We start from the raw sequence: 16,730 nt of genomic DNA, 5'->3' as shown, positions 1-16,730 counted from the left end.
TCACCAGCCCCTACCCCTTCTATCGGGGTGAGTGTGGCCATCCTCTACCTCTCCTCACCCCAGAGTGCACTCTAAGCAGGAGCACTTCTGACCTGCAAGAATGAGCTTTGATATTAGCTTCCATAGTAATTTCTTGTTCTGTAGAACCAACTGCCACAAACTTAGTAGCATAAAAACAACACAAGTTTATTATCTCACAGTTCTGGAGGTCAGAAGTCAGAAGTGGGTTTCAGAGGGCCAAAGTCAAGGAGTCAGCCAGGCTGCACTGCTTCTAGAGGTGCTGGAGGATAATCTGTGTTTTCTTGCCTTTTCCAGATTCTAGAAGTTACATGCATTCCTTGGCTTCTGGCTTCCTCCCTTCATCTTCAAGTCCACTAGTGTAGAATCTCTGGTATCTCTCTTCTTTCTTCCTCTCTCTCTCTTCTCTTCTCTCTCTCTCTCTTTCTTGATAATCTATCATTTCTTCCACTGTGTCTTCCCAGTCCTCCCCTCCCCCCTCTCTCTCATTTTTTCTGTCATTCTCATATTAATACATTATCTGACCCACCTACATAATCCAACCTCCCTTCTCAAGATCCCTAACCTTAATTACTTCTGCAAAGTCTCTGCCATGTAAGGTTCCAGGAAACAGGACATGGATATCTCTGAAGCCATTATTCTACCTGCTACACCTACTTTGCACAATTATTTCATACAATCACTCCACATGCTTCTATGGGTTCCAGCCACACACGCATGTATGCGTGCTTAGTCACTCAGCCCTGTCCTACTCTTTGCAGCCCCATAGACTAGAGCACGCCAGGCTCCTCTGTCCTCCACTGCTTCCTGTAGTTTGCTCAAATTCATGTCCATTGAGTCAGTGATGGTTTCTCATCATCTCATCCTCTGCCGCCCCTTTTCCTTTTGCCTTCCATCTTTTCCAGCATAGAGTCTTTTCCAGTAAGTTGGCTCTTTGCATCAGGTGGCCAAAGTATTGGAGCTTCAGCTTCAACATCAGTCCTAATATTCAAGGTTGATTTCCTTTAGGATTGACTGGTTTGATCTCCTTGCAGTTCAAGGGAATCTCAAGAGTCTTCTCCAGCACCACAGTTTGAAAGCATTAATTCTTCAGTGCTCAGCCCTCTTATGGTCCAACTCTCACATTCACAAATGACTACTGGAAAAAAAGCATAGCTTGGACTACATAGACCTTTGTCAGCAAAGTGATGTCTCTGCTTTTAACACACTGTCTAGGTCTGTCATAGCTGATCCTTTCACAATCTCTATAATTTTTTAGCCAGAATCTTCTTTAATGCCACACAGGGGAACTGGGAACCCCAGACAAGAGAAAAGAGGTTGCTAAGGTATGACACAGACCACTGACCTCCCCCTGAGAGGAAAAGAGAACCCAGCAAAGGGCAGAGACCCTGCTCTGATCAGTTCAGTCGCTCAGTCGCGTCCGACTCTCTGCGACCCCGTGAATCACAGCACGTCAGGCCTCCCTGTCCATCACAAACTCCCGGAGTTTATTCAAACTCATGTCCCTTGAGTCGGTGATGCCATCCATCCATCTCATCTTCGGTCGTCCCCTTCTCCTCCTGCCCCCAATCCCTCCCAGCATCAGGGTCTTTTCCAATGAGTCAGCTCATTGCATCAGGTGGCCAAAGTACTGGAGTTTCAGCTTCAGCATCAGTCCTTCCAATGAACACCCAGGACTGATCTCCTTCAGGATGGACTGGTTGGATCTCCTTGCAGTCCAAGGGACTCTCAAGACCCTGCTAGGTTCCCTCTATTCAATAGCACTTGAGAGTCAGTCCCTCTCCTCCCTACCCTCACCCCTGCACCTCAGGATAAAGAAGAGTCAGCAGTCCTACTGGATTGTAACCCTACTAATAACCCTACTGGATTGTTAGGTAACTTTTTTAACTGGGGTGGTTAAGTCTTACCCAGACTGTGGTGATGTATAAACAAATGGGGCAGCAGAAACTGGCACCAAAGAGTTTGCAGGGGCCTCAGGAGGTCTCTGGAAACAGCTGAGCTCAGCACAGGAGGTGGAAGAAGACAAAGAATATCTAGGTAACTGTGGGCTGCTCTGGCCAAGAAACCAGATCAAGGGACTTAAGCAAGCCAAGACCTCAGCAGAGATAACCCAACATTGAGATATATCTTCTGATGAAGCAGACAAAGGAAGGGTAGAGGAACCCAGAACCCCAGCAGTACTTCAGGAACCCCAAAAGTACCAACCCAGCTGCTTTAAGTCAGTTGCCTGTTTTAGGGCAGCAGCAGGAAATAATTAAGCAAATTAATTTTGGATTCACACAATGCCCAGTTCCTCCTGCAGTGGGAAGAACCCAGAATACCTTCAGCCTTCAGATCTACTTCCAGTCTTTTCCCTTTAAAGCCAAATCCCTGAGAGGCCTCAAAGGGATTTTCAGAAGCAGAAAACCTGCCTCTCTTCCAAAAAACAACACCATTTACCAGCCAGGAAATGGGAATGTGGAAGAATAAACCCCACTTTATCCTATGACAGTCCCAGGGACCCTTCAGAAATACTCAATTCAACTGCTCTATCAAAAGGTAGTACTGATGTCCAACTTGGAATTAGCCATAGAGGGAGTTTAGGAATCCTGCTTAATACTTATGTTCTTTACTACTTCAATCTCAGCCTGTAGAGGTATATCCTTTACACATAGAAGTGATATAAACATTTTCTATAGGAATTCATTTAGATTGGAGAGAAAAAAATAAAATCATGGGAGAGATCAAGTTGAGCTTGAAGTTTGAAGGATGGGTATAAATTCAGATGGAAGGCAATATTCTAGGTTAGAAGAACTTTGGTCCACACAAGTAACAGGAAGCATTGCCTCCAAGAAATCCTGCTGATGAGTTTGGCAAGGTAGGTTCTTGATGGCCAGCTCAGGAATTTGGACATTTTCCTAGAGTGCAAGGAGAGATAGCTGCAGATTTTTGAGCAGGAAATAGCTTGGAAATTTTTCTCTTACCACAAAGGAAATTTTTACCTCTAGCAAAGAGAAACAATACCAAATTTATAAAGCATATCTACACATCAAGGAAGAAACTGATTCTTTCTCTTACCACATACAACATCATTACTTAGCATTAATAGATAAAAATGTTTATAATTTGCATTTAACTTCATTGGATTTTTACCAGGCAGTCAAAGTTAGCCCATCAAAATGCTCATAGTGGAATCAAGCATGACCTTAACAAACAATTTTAAATTAAAACACAGAACTCAAGGATCATTCACGAATGTGTTAGCTTTTCTTTCCAGAGCTATTGGCTGATTTTAGCCATAACATATCCATTTTCAAAGAAATGAATAGTACCTAGGACACTCCCTTGTGTCTGGGATTACCGTCAACTCAATTGAAACAAATTCTAAGTTCGGCCTCTAATGCTTCTTTTCACAGATTCAAAGGATGCACTTTGGAGTTTTGCACTGTTGGACATCCAATTTATGTGGTTGTGAAGAACTGCTAAGCAGTTTATCTTCTATCCATTTTAACAATCAAAACTGAATTCCAATGAAGCCCTTCTACTATGACTACTGTACTATTCTGTATTGCCTGTTGTTGACAAAGTGACCATGTGACAAATTGACAGCCAGCTTTATTAAATGTGGTTGTAAGCAAACTATCCTGCATAAAGCCCTACAAGTTGAGTCAGGCTTTGGGAACAAAATATAATAAAACATGAAACCAGACTGTCTAAGCTGGGGTATCTTCCAAGAGATTCGAAACATCAGAATAAACAAGTGAGAACGGCCTCTTCCAATTCAACAAACCTAAGCCAGACTAAAGGAAGACATGGGCATCGTGTGAATTCAAAATTAATTGGCTTTATTATTTCCTGCTGCTGCAGGACAACAAACAACTGACTCTTTTTTTCAGTTTCTAAAAGCAAAAAGGTTGGTCCTGGTTGTTGCCATGAACATCCAATGACTGATTCATTCTTGCACAAGTGGCCGCTGCAGCTCAGTCGCTTCAGTCGTGTCCGCCTCTACGCGACCCTCTGGACAGCAGCCCACCAGGCTCCTCTGTCCGCAGGATTCTCTAGGCAAGAACACTGGAGTGGGTGCACAAGTGGAACCCATGGGAAATACTGCCAATAACTTGGTTTATTCCTTATCTTCCGTTCTCAGCAGACAACAGATTTGTCTATATTTTTACGGAGAGTCATACATTTTTCAGTTAGTATACAAACAACAACACTGTGTGATTCCTTTTAGTCTTAGTCTTCAGGGATTTGGGGAAAGGACAAGAAAACCAAAATTGGAGCATCAGTGTGGCTGGCCCAAGCTTCCCATAGCCTCCTGGGAAGTCCCACTGCTTGCAGGGAAGTCCCGCTCAGAGACATGTATTGAGCCAGGTAACTTTGATGGTCTTTTCCCACTTTAAGGCTATTGCAAAGAACTGGGACACTTAGCCATGTTCACCCACAGGGCTCTCTGAGGCCAAATGAACCCAGTGTGTGAGGAAGCCTGAATGTGTGTGTGCGTGTGTGCGCGCGCATACCTCTCTTTCAATCTTGGGCAAATTACTTCACTCACATGTGATAATGGGACTTCCCTTGTGGCTCAGCTGGTAAAGGATCCACCTGCAATGCAGGAGACCTGGGTTTGACCCCTGGGTTGGAAAGAGCACCTGGAGAAGGGATAAGCTACCCACTCCAGTATTCTGGCCTGGAGAAGTCCATGGACTATATAGTCCATGGTGTTGCAGAGAGTTGGACACAACTGAGCGACTTTAACTTTCACTTATGTGATAATGAGGAAATATCTTCCAGGATTCTTGAGGGTGAATTAAAATACTACAGTAAAAAATGCCTAATGTATGCTATATTTAAAATGGATAACCAACAAGGACCTACGGTATAGCACATGAAACTCTGCTCAATGTCATATAGCAGCCTGGATGGGAGGGAAGTTTGGGGAAGAAAGGATACATGGATATGTGTGGCTGAGTCCCTTCACTGCTCAACTGAAGATATCACAACATTGTTAGTTGGCTCTACCTCAATGTACAAAATTAAAAGTTTTTTTTTTAAACATGCCTGATGTAGCACTGTATATAGGATATCCTCAACAAATGTCATCTCTCAGCCTGCTTTATATTTCCATGTGACAAGGATCTCATGGCAAGGGGGGCCTCCATACTCCCCAGAGCACACATGGAGGAATTACCAGCATGCTTATCAAGCCCTGGTTTCAACCCTGATTTTGACATAAATTCAATCCCAGTTAAGGCCATCCATACCAGCCATCCACAGAGATGTATCTGAATTATAAAACACCAGCCTCAACCTTATTGAGATCCAGTGTAAATCCACCTAAGTAGCCAGAAAAATCTTCTCTATTATAGGGTTTCCCAAAGAGTGAAAAAACTGGGCCCTCTTACTTGGTAACCCTACAATGGGACTAGCTATGAATTAATGAGATGCCAATGAGAGCTTTGCCAAGCTCCCCTTTGCTGTTAGGGAGCCTTCGTGAAGTATTCATAGAGGTGTTACTTTTCAGCTCCCCCCGCCCATCCAGATTGCAAAACTCAACTTCCTCTCCCTTGTATGGATGCATGCTAGGTTGCTTCGGTCATGTCCGACTCTTTGTGACCGCATGTACTATAGCCCACCAGGTTCTTCTGTCCACTGGATAGTCCACTGGATACTGGAGGGGATTGCCGTGCCCTCCTCCAGGGGATCTTCCCTACTCAGGGATCGAACCCACGTCTCTTATGTCTCCTACATTGGCAGGTGGGTTCTTTACCATAGCGCCACCTGAGAAGCCCTATTTCACAACCTGCCTTCCTGTGACTTTCCACCCAAACCACTAAGAGAACAACACTTGATGAAGTCACAGAAGGACAATACCACCTTCCTTTTCCTCAGTCTTAACGTTTAGAGCAAGTATACTTTCTGCAGCCACACTAAGCCTCTATCCCCAGACTATCTGCTCTCCAATCAACCTTTTCCCAGCATTACATGCATTTCAGTACTTTTCCCCTTCTCAAATGAAGAAAAGCATTCTTTCTGAGACACGTCTTTGAAGCAATAAACAGCTCACTTCTTTGTGGGAAAATAGGCAATTTTCAAGTAACCTTTGGAAGCATCTAAATAACCCACACATATTTATGGCTGAGTGACTCTTTGGATGGAAGAAACTTTAAGCCTGTATTTGCAAAGATTCCCATTAACATCTTTGAGCCACCTCTCATCTCATTTTAAAACAAATGGCTCACTCAACAGAAGAGAATCTGGGTGTGTTTTCTTTTTTTTTTTTTCTCTCTCTCTCTCTCTGTCCTCCCTTGGCTTGGCTTCCTAAGCAGAGATTTGATGTGTGCACAAAACACATTTAAGTTCAATTGGCAAATCTTCACCCAGAGGTCTCAGGGTCCTGGGAGTGAAGACAGAAGCCTTCGTGGCATCCAGGGTCAGCCTTTATGTCCCATTTTAGATGAACCTCCATTTCACCTCATCCCGCCCCCTACTCCTTCCTTCTCACAAGAAAAATTCCTCAAGGAAAAGGGAAAAGGCTCTCATTTTCCCACCACCCCCACACTGCAGCAGAAAGCACTGTTTATAAAGGGTTTGTTCTCAGGAGAAAATGCCATAAGCTATATTTATCTCTAACTAATCCATTTCTCTCTACTCCAAGATTAAGGAATTAATGACTGCTACAGCTGCTGTCCTTAGCACATTAATTACTATAAATTGGCTACAGCCTCAAAAAAAAAAAAAAAAACCCACTCAACGACAATGGTGAGAGGGCAAGGTTTATGCATTAGATAACTAACCTAAATAGTAAATCAGCGTAGCATGGAGCCCAGGAAGTTATACACCAGCTCGGGCATTGGGTTTCCACCCGCAGGCTGTAAGCACGGAGAAGGGGTAGAGGTGGTCAAGAGAGGGAAAAAATACATTGTATATACACAAAGCTTTCCTCAAGACAGATCAAATACTAAGGAAAATTACTCTTGGACCCATGAAAGCCTGCATCATTACAAATTTCCTTAGGTCATTTTTCGATACATGGACTATTTTGACATTTCCTAAAATCCTTGCAGATGGGACAATGAATACAATGAGTACAGATGTTCAGAAAGACTTGTCTGCCCTGGTTTCCTTGGAAGTCCCCATTCCAAGGCCCACACACTTCCATCTTCAAAATCATCTCATCTTCCATTTTCTCTCTCTCTGTGACACATCTTTCCCTTCTCTGCCCCTTCCCCACCCAATGTTTCACAGTTCTTAACCTCAACTCAATGTCACCTCCTTCAGGAAACTGTTGGAGTTCCTCTAGCTGTTACAACACACTTCAAGGAACCTACACTTTCATCCCCCAGACCCAAGGCCATGAGCACCCTGAGGGCTGGACTTGGGTCATTTATACTAACACACAGTTGCTCCTCTGGAAACCTCGACATCCCCTTGCCCCACCCAGCTCCCTTCTTTTTCTTCATAGTCAAACTCTCCCTCACCCACTCCCTTCCTACTTCACTCCTCTAGATTCCGCTTCTTGAGCCCATCACTCCAAAAAAAAACCAACTCTGATACCAGCTTGCTAAATCCCAAGGCACACCACAGATGAAAACACCCCAAGTCATAAACCTAGCGTTATGCAGCTTCAGTCGTGTCAGACTCTTTGCAACACTATATGTAGGCTGTAGCCTGCAAGGCTCCCAGGTCCATGGGATTTCCCAGGCAAGAAGACTAGTGCTGTGTTTAGTCGCTCAGTCGTGTCCGACTCTTTGCAGCCCCATGAACTGTAGCCTGCCAGGTTCCTCTGTTCATGGGGTTCTCCAGGCAAGAATACTGGAATGGGTTGCTATGCCTTCCTCAAGCGAACCTTCCCCGCCCAGGGATGGAACCCAGGTCTCCCGCACTGCAGGTGGATTCTTCACTGTCTGGGTCACCAGGGAAGCCCAAGAATACTGGAGTGGGCATCCTATCCCTCCTCCAGGGGAACTTCCCGACCCAGGACTGAATTGGGGTCTCCTACATTTCAGGCAGATTCTTTACCAGCTGAGCTACCAGGGAAGCAACAATACTGGTACTAAGACACTTCAGTCATGTCTGATTCTTGTGACCCCATGGACGGTAGCCTGCCAGATTCCTCTGTCCATGGGATTCTCCAGGCAAGAATACTGGAGTGGGTTGCCATTTCCTTCTCCAGGGGATCTTCCTGACCCAGAGATCGAACCTGCATCTCCTGTGCCTCCTGCATTGGCAGGCAGATTCCTTACCTCTGAGCCACCTGGGAAACTGCAGAGCCCATTCTTAACTTCATCGTCACCTTATCCCCACTCTAAGTGACAACCAGGCTCTCCTTTCTGCAGAGACAGAAGTCTGTTCCACTTCTCCCCACCCCTTCTGCCACTGCCCTAATTTGAACCTCATCACCTCCTCACAGAGCTGAAACACCCTCCCAGCTGGTCCTTAGCTTCCAACATTGGCCCCCGCCCCCACCACAGCCCCCAAGCAACCCCTATTATTGAAGTCCTCTACTTAACATTCTGACTTATGTCCCCCTTTGCCTCAGAATAAACTCCCAATTCCTTTAACATGATTTACTAAGGTTTTCATTGTCTTTCTCTCGAGTTTCATCCATTTTAACTCTCTGCCTTCATTTCCTCACCACAACACTTAGTAACTGCCCAGCTTTTTGTTTTCTATTCCACTTTGTCTGCAAAGGGCAGAGATACCCTCAAGCCAAACCAAACTGGGTGAGATTTATTGTAAGGATGCAGGGTGCCTCACACCACCCGACCACATGAGCTTCCCAGGAACTGGAACACAACCGCCATCAGAAATTGATGCCTTTCTTTCCATCATCTTCTAAGAGACCCTAAGGTCACAACATCATTTCTCCCGTCTCTGCCTCACTCCCATTCTCTCTCTTCCAGTCAGCATCCCCTACTTCAGCTCGGCCCCCAAGCCCACCCCAGCCTGCACTATGTGACTTAACTCTTATAACACTGCCTTTCATCTTCCGCCTCTGGCGCTACCGTCTCTCAGCTTTCCAATTCCAAGTTGCTGAAGGAAAAATATGATTGGTCCCTCTCATCTTGTGGTTCTGTGTCACATGCATCTCAGTGGATGGATGCCCTTGATTCACCTCTGGGACACCCCTCTTACACCATATCTCCTAGGAGGGAACCAAACTTTCACTGTTACATATTCTGTGCCCAGTAGAGAGTCAGGCGTGGGGAGTCTGCTGAGTAATGGCCTACCAAACATTCACCAGTACTCTCTATTTAGAAGACCTACCAGAGATCTTTTTCCAGTTAGACCAGGCAAGGTAAGAAAGTTCTGTTCCTTTAAGGGAGTTGCCCAGATAATAAATATTTTCTGACTCTTAACTTCCCTTAGCGTCCAACCTGCCACTTAGCTGATAACAGCCCCTAGGAAAAGCTTTAACCAAAACAGCTATAATCTTTTGTAACTTCAGCCTGCTTGTTTGACCTCTTCTTAAAATAATTGCTGACTTGGGCTTTAGAAGTCTAGAAAGAAATCAGATAAAAAGAATAAACAGGATTAATGCAACATTTTAGCACTGGTATAATAACAATTACCTCAAGATCTGACCAATTTGCAGTTCACCTCTAGACTCCAAAGATTTACAAGGTGCTGGGTATGGAGTGTGGCTTCTAATGTAGGACAGATATGAAAAGCTCCATCTCAAGTCGGGTTTTATTGTTGTTTTTTTTTTTCTTTAAGCAATCTGGGTTTTCAGTCCTTATTACACGTTGAGATTCCTATTTCTCTTTCTCTGTGTGTCTCCTCTGTATCCCTCTTCATCTCCCCCTCCCTGTCTCTCCCTCTCTCTCTCTCCCCCAATCCTGCCATTTCTCTAGTATTTGCCTTTCACTACTCAAGCCTGTAAGCGTGTGTTAGTCATTCAGTCGCGTTCAACTCTTTGAGCCATGGACGGATTGCAGCCTACCAAGCTCCTGTGTTTGTTAGGTAGTTAGAATAGGAAAAAGGAGTCCATAATGGCAGTGGCTAAAAGACAAAGAAAGGAAAAAGCCCGCGAAAATAGCACAAAGGAAGGTCTGAGGACCAGAGTGGGAACCTCAGGTGAAACAAACAGCCCTCCTGGCTAGTCCAATTTATACAGGCAGGCTTGGGGGGTGGGGAGAAAAAAACATATGAAAAGAGGAGCCAAAATTGACCCTGGGGTTTCTCTTCACATCTTTTAGGCCGGCCCGCCCTCACGCCTCGAGGATGTATTTTCTTCTGCTTGCCAAATAAAACTGAGCTGTAACACAGAACTGTAACACTAGTCCATCCGTCACTTCAAATTTTTGCTGCCACGAGACAGAACCCAGGAAACTACAAACTCCGCTGACATATCCATGGAATTCTCTAGGCAAGGACACTGGAATGTATTGTCATTTCCTTCTCCAGGGGATCTTCCTGACCCAGGGATCAAACCCAGGTCTCCTGCACTGCAGACAGATTCTCTACCATCTGAGCCACCAGGAAAGTTCACTACTCAAGACCAACCATCTATTTTATTTCCAAAACTCTGTAGAAACCAATAAGCTCCTAGAGACATAAAGGAAATAAGGGATGAATTTATGAGGACTGAACACTCATGAAGTCTTTTCGGATGAATCTATTCATTTTCTTGCAAAGAGTTGACTCATTGGAAAAGACCCTAATGCTGGGAGGGATTGGGGGCAGGAGGAGAAGGGGATGACAGAGGATGAGATGGCTGGATGACATCACCAACTCGATGGGCATGAGTTTGAGTAAACTCCGGGAGTTTGCGATGGACAGGGAGGCCTGGCGTGCTGCGATTCATGGGGTTGCAAAGAGTCGGACACATCGCTTCTCGGCATTTTGGCTAAGATCAAGTGTAGTGTCTGTTCTTATCAGCAAAGAGTTGAACACGACTGAGCGACTGAACTGAACTGAACTGAACTGATTCATTTTCTTGGGGGGGGGGGGGGGGGGACAAAAAACCTTAGAGGTTTGTGAGCCTGCAAGGGACCAAAAACAGACCTTAGAGGCACTAAAGGTGAAACTAGTGCTCTAGTGCTCTGGGCCCTGTCCACTGGCCTTTGCCTTTAAGGTCCTGCCACTGAAGACCACAGAAGGGCAGACTGTGCCTCAGACTTGCCTCAGCATAAACATCACCCAAAGGGATTGCTAAACAAACATATTCCTGGAAACTACTGCCCTGACTGAATCAGAATCTCCAAGAATGATACTTAAGAATAAATATTTAATGAGTACCTGGACAACCCTTATGAACTGACAAATTTGGAAACACTGCTGTGCATGATCTCAGTGGGTCCTCCCAAAGTGTGCTCTATTTATGAAGGGGTTCTCATGCCCACTGGAGTCACCCGGAGAACTTCTTACACTAGCCAATGCCCCTACCCAGGCAATTCCGTCAGAAGCTGGAGGGAGGAGAGTCTGGAGGTTTTAAGTCTCACCCACATTGAACACATTCTTATTCAAATCGGCAGCCATGGGTGGAAACTATAGGTACAGCACCAGCTACTCGAGATACTCCATGAAACACAAGGGTTCTCAAAGGTAGAATAAGTATAAAAGACTGTCATCCATAAGCCCCTCTTCTAGATTCCCAGTGCAATCTGTCACATCAAAGAATCTGGAAGTTCTACCACAAAAATTCCAATTTAATTTTATTTAAATGTATTTAAATGTATTTAAATTGCTCTCAGATTTTAATTGGAAAAGGAAATGGCAACCCACTCCAGTATTCTTGCCTGGAGAATCCCATGGATAGAAGAACCTGGTGGGCTACAGTCCATGGGTCGCTAAGAGTCAGACACGGCTGAGCGACTTCACTTTCACTTTTCACTTTCATGCAATGGAGAAGGAAGTGGCAACCCACTCCAGTGTTCTTACCTGGAGAATCCCAGGGACAGAGGAGCCTGCCATCTATGGGGTCGCACAGAGTCAGACATGACTGAAGCGACTTAGCAGCAGCAGCAGCAGATTTTAATTGCCAAAAAAAAAAAAAAAAACCCACTTGCTGTGTGTGTTTGCTTGTTTGGTGACTAAGATGGTTGGTTTTAACAGAATAAGAATGAACATCCTCTATGGCAGGAACACACTTAAATAAAGGTGTGTTTCTTTTCTGAGTGAAAAACTAGCCATGATGTTCCAATGCAATTTGTGGCATTTTCTGGATTATCATTCTGCTTCCATCACACTCATTTCTATTTACTATTTTATCTCTGGATTTTCTGTTGTCACTGACTCTCCCAAACTTGGCAAATAGGTTCTCCCTCAAGGAACATGGCTGAGACAAAGTTTTTTACCCCTTTACCTTCATTTAGCCTAACTTGGGGGGCACAGCCTGGAAGAACTACCCCTGCTCAAATGCAGTGACATGTCTCTAAGTTGTCTGCAAACATATCACATCCAAGGTTTTTAATAACATGATTTCCAAGTTATTCATATCCCAACAAGAGAGAGCTGGAAAATGAGAGACCTGGAATCACGTGTATGTGGAGCTTGTCCACAACTGGATCCCCATTGCCCAAAAATTATGACACAGGAAGCGGGGACAACCACAGTCCCCATCCACACATTTCCCTAAGCTGGCCAGTTTCCAAGAGGGGAGCAAAAGTAAGTCATTAAAACACATGAGGAAGATGAAGGGGAGCAGTGGACCCTACTCAGAAAAAGAGAGACAGAGAACTAGTGAACTTTAAATTATGGGACATCACATTTCTCTCCACTAATACAGCTTAAATAGTCATTCTGACTAGCACTAACTCTATGATGGGTTCTTTCCACAGCAGCAGTACTGACACTGTGAGTGAAGATGTTTAGCAGCAACCCTGGGCTCTACCTGGCTTCCCTGGTGGCTCAGTGATAAAGAATCTGCCTGCCAATGCAGGAGACGTGGGTTTGATCCTTGGGTTGGGAAGATCCCCTGGAGAAGGAAACGGCAACCCACTCCAGTATTCTGGCCTGGGAAATCCCATGGACAGAGAAGCCTGGCAGGTCATAGTCCGTGGGTTCGCAAAAGAGTCTGACCTGACTTAGCCACTAAACAGCAACTTGGTTCTACCTAGTAGATGCCATTGGCATGCCCCTCCCCGATACTGTGGCAATCAAAAATATCTCTGGATATTGCCAAATGTCCCTCAGAGGCAAAACTGCCCCAAGTTAAGAACCGCTGCTCCAAGGCATGATTCCTGTTTGTTAAACATTATGAAATCTAACCACAGAGTGGGAAATAAAAAGTTAAATCACAAATCCTTTTTCTGAATTATTTCACTGGGATTAAATAAAATATATGAGTATTAATTTTTCTAAGAAATTTCCCAAGATTTTTGTTTCCTATAATAAGTGCCGACTACATTATTTAAATTTTCAGCTGATTGGGGGAGGGCAATGATTTGGGGGAGATGGTAAATTTCTAAGCTCAACCTAGAATAATTTTAATTACCAAGAAAGTTGGGGAATTATGAGCGTAAGCTCATAAAAACATAAAAACAAAAAAGTTTACAAGGCTGTGTGTTAAGGAAAAAAATAACCCAAGTAAAAAGGGAAACAACAGACAAGAATTCAAAATACATGTAACAAAGATTAATGCTCAACATATGAAGAGTCTGCCAAATCAATTCTGTAAAAAATAGAAACTGAGATTGTGATAAATAAGTAGCCAAAGATACATGCAAACAATTCAGAAAAGAGGACACTCAACAAATGAATAATGATGAGTGCTGGAAAATTATAAGCATCACGGGAAATCAGGGAAAACTAAATGAAACATAATTTTCACCTCTAAAGCCAGTATCTTTGTAACTAGAAAGATTTTGCACTAATAAGGGTGAGATGAAAAATATATCCTCATATACTGATGGAAGAACTTTTTAAAATTAATTTGGCAAAAAAAAAATTAATTTGGCAAAAATTAGTATGAGCTTTAAAAGTATTCATTTTGCATAATCAATGCTAAGAAAGTAATATTAATTACTGGAAAAACTTTAAAAATGCTCATTATAGTATTATCTAATAAAGTGAAAAGTTGAATATCACCTAAATGTCCAACAAGTACATTGCAGAGATTACTTGTGGTGATTGGCTGTAGCATTATGAAGCCATTTGGGTTGCAAAGAGTCAGACAGACATGACTGAGCGACTAATACACACAAAAGAAATATTACCTAAGAAGAAATCAGGTACAAAAATCATAGTAAAAGTATGATTACAACTATATATATTTTTCAAGGAGGTTGAATAGACACTGACTGCAAGGTTAACCCTGTTCACTTCTGGGTAGCTGCTTACACGTGAAGCTTTTCACTCCTACTGTTTTGTTTCTGAATTTTTGGTAATGAGCATGTACGACTTTCACAGTGGTAAACATGAACTTCACAGGAAATGATTAACTTTTCTGAAAATGCAGCTCAGTACAGTTTAGGTACTAAAAATAAACTGGCTTCTCAGTCATGTTTTCTTCAGATTGAGCTGTTTTGAAAACACTCCCATTGTATGAAAGCTGACTGAAGCCAAGGAAACCTAATCTGCTGTGACTTCAGGGCAATCAGACCCAACCACATAAATAGTCAGGGTAAGATGGCTTCCAGGACACCCTTAAAAAGCCTTAAGATACAGTTTTTCTTCCTTCGCTACTCACTTTTTTTTTCAACTAAATACATCAAAGAGGCTCCTCTCCACATAGCAATAGAAAATCCTAAGCAGGAAAAAATAATATTAAGTCAATTCATTCAGTGAGATAACAAAAATATAAGATAAAATAAATTGTGAATTCGCAATGTATCTTTCTCATCACTGAAGCCTGGTCAATATTTATTGATTACTACTCTGTTCCCTTTATCATGCCACATTCATGAGACATAAGAAAGAAGCAAAAGATATGAAAAGATCTCAACTGTGAAATAAACAGTAATAAAATAAGGAAGTAGAGAAAAGGCATAGATAGCTACATACATACGTAAGTATATATATATAATCACTTATTTGCAGGTCAGAAATTCATAGGGTTTAGGATTGGAAGATACTTTAAATACAACTACTTCCACTAATTTATTTTGTATATGCTTTTGTGTTGAAATAAAGAAGACTGCTATAGGAGGTCATTCTAGACAGATATCAGAGCAGGCACAATGGTGGGAAGATCCTTAGAATCAGAATTTTAGATTAAATTAAGATACTAAATTAAATTAAGCAATTAAAATGGTTATATAATGCCTTTAGTTATCAAAAGGAGAATTCTTTTCTACATTCCCTAATGAGGTTGAAATCCTTTAAGAATTATCACTGATGCCTTTATCTCCATAGCAAGCTCCAGGTCATGCAAATTTCACTTTGCAAACACCTTTTCCATACAACTGCCCTCTCTAAGCTCATCAATTAGATGAACATAGTAAGAAAAGGATGGCATTGATCCAGGCAGGAAATGAAGATCTGGGCTGAAGTGGTGACAATGAGAACAAACAGAGTAAGATAGATGAGATATACTTTAAAAGAAAGTGCAAAAAAGAGATTGATGACTCATTATATATAAATATGGGGACCATGTTTTCTGAACCAAAAATAATGGGCTACATGCCTTGACAATCATGAGGGCACTTTTGAGATAAATGGAGCAAAATATTTGCTCTCAGCACCAACTCAGAAAATCCATATAGAGGGATCTTTTTTTTTTTAATGAGTATGGCTGGGAGTTATAGAATGAAAGTCAGGATGAAAGAGTGGGGAGACAGCAAGAAGAAGAAAAGGAAGCCCTCTCTAAACTTTAAGGGCTGGAATATTTTCTTTTTCTATTCAAGCATGTTCTCCTCGGCTGAAAAATGCTGTGTTAAACGGATCCGAGGTCGTTTCCATCCTCATGAGAAATCTGATGCAGTATTTCATCCTAAACATTATAAAACTTGGCATTAAAAGCTTCCCAAACTCTATTTTCCCCTGGAGTCAGGTACCGTTTGTCATTTGCTCACACATTCCTTCTGGCAGACTGCTTTACAATGATTCCCGTGGGCAGCTAAGGAGCTGGAGAGCATCCTTCACAGGTGACTTTCCACTGAGTCTCAAGGCCGCCGGACACAGGTAGGAAACCAACTCACCCCATTATGGACGGCGTCCGCCATGGGCGGCACATGCGTACTGTCTGCTCTCCTATTGCCCACCTGAGTTTATACGGGGCCGCTGGGAAACCTAAGTTGAAACCTGACAATAAGTTCTATATTAAAGTGGTCCTCCCTAGGAAGCGTTGTTCTTTTTGAGTGCTTACCCAAGCCTACCTGGTCCAGAAAGACTGGGAGTAGAGAATATACTCTCTCAGGGTGAAGACAGAGAGATGGTGAACAAGGAATATAAGCAGTATTTTAACCAGAAATATGGTGACTGCATTTTCTGAGAAAAAAAAAAAAAAAGATTTATAAAAAAATTTTTATAAAAATCATTTCTGAGGGGAAAAAATGTGATTTATAAAAAACATTTTTATATTCAATACAATGGAGGCCAAGAAAAAAATCATGTTGAAAGTAAAATTGAAAAACCCAAGATGTTGGTCACTATAGCTCCACAGACACATGGAGAGCAGTCTTTATTTTTTTACCTTTGATAAAAGAATTTTTTAAATTTAGAAGGAGTATGGGGAAGGAGGGCTTCCCTGGAGGCTCAGTGGTAAAGGATCCATCTGTCAGTGCAGGAGATGCAGAAGACACAGGTTTGATCCCTGGTTGGGAAGATCTCCTGGAGGAGGGCGTGACAAT

The 16,730-nt window shown here is 42.9% G+C and overlaps 1 pseudogene; it reads left to right on the top strand.

The window, feature by feature from the left end:
• The first annotated feature begins 10,826 nt into the window (after window positions 1–10,826).
• LOC139037919 (U2 spliceosomal RNA) lies at window positions 10,827–10,969 on the top strand (annotated as a pseudogene).
• The last annotated feature ends 5,761 nt before the right edge of the window (window positions 10,970–16,730 follow it).

Source organism: Odocoileus virginianus, chromosome 12 (genome assembly GCF_023699985.2).
Source record: "Odocoileus virginianus isolate 20LAN1187 ecotype Illinois chromosome 12, Ovbor_1.2, whole genome shotgun sequence".
In the NCBI taxonomy this organism is placed as follows: Eukaryota; Metazoa; Chordata; class Mammalia; order Artiodactyla; family Cervidae; genus Odocoileus; species Odocoileus virginianus.
Note: the sequence above shows the minus strand (reverse complement) of the source record. Positions and strands in the feature narration are given on the sequence as shown.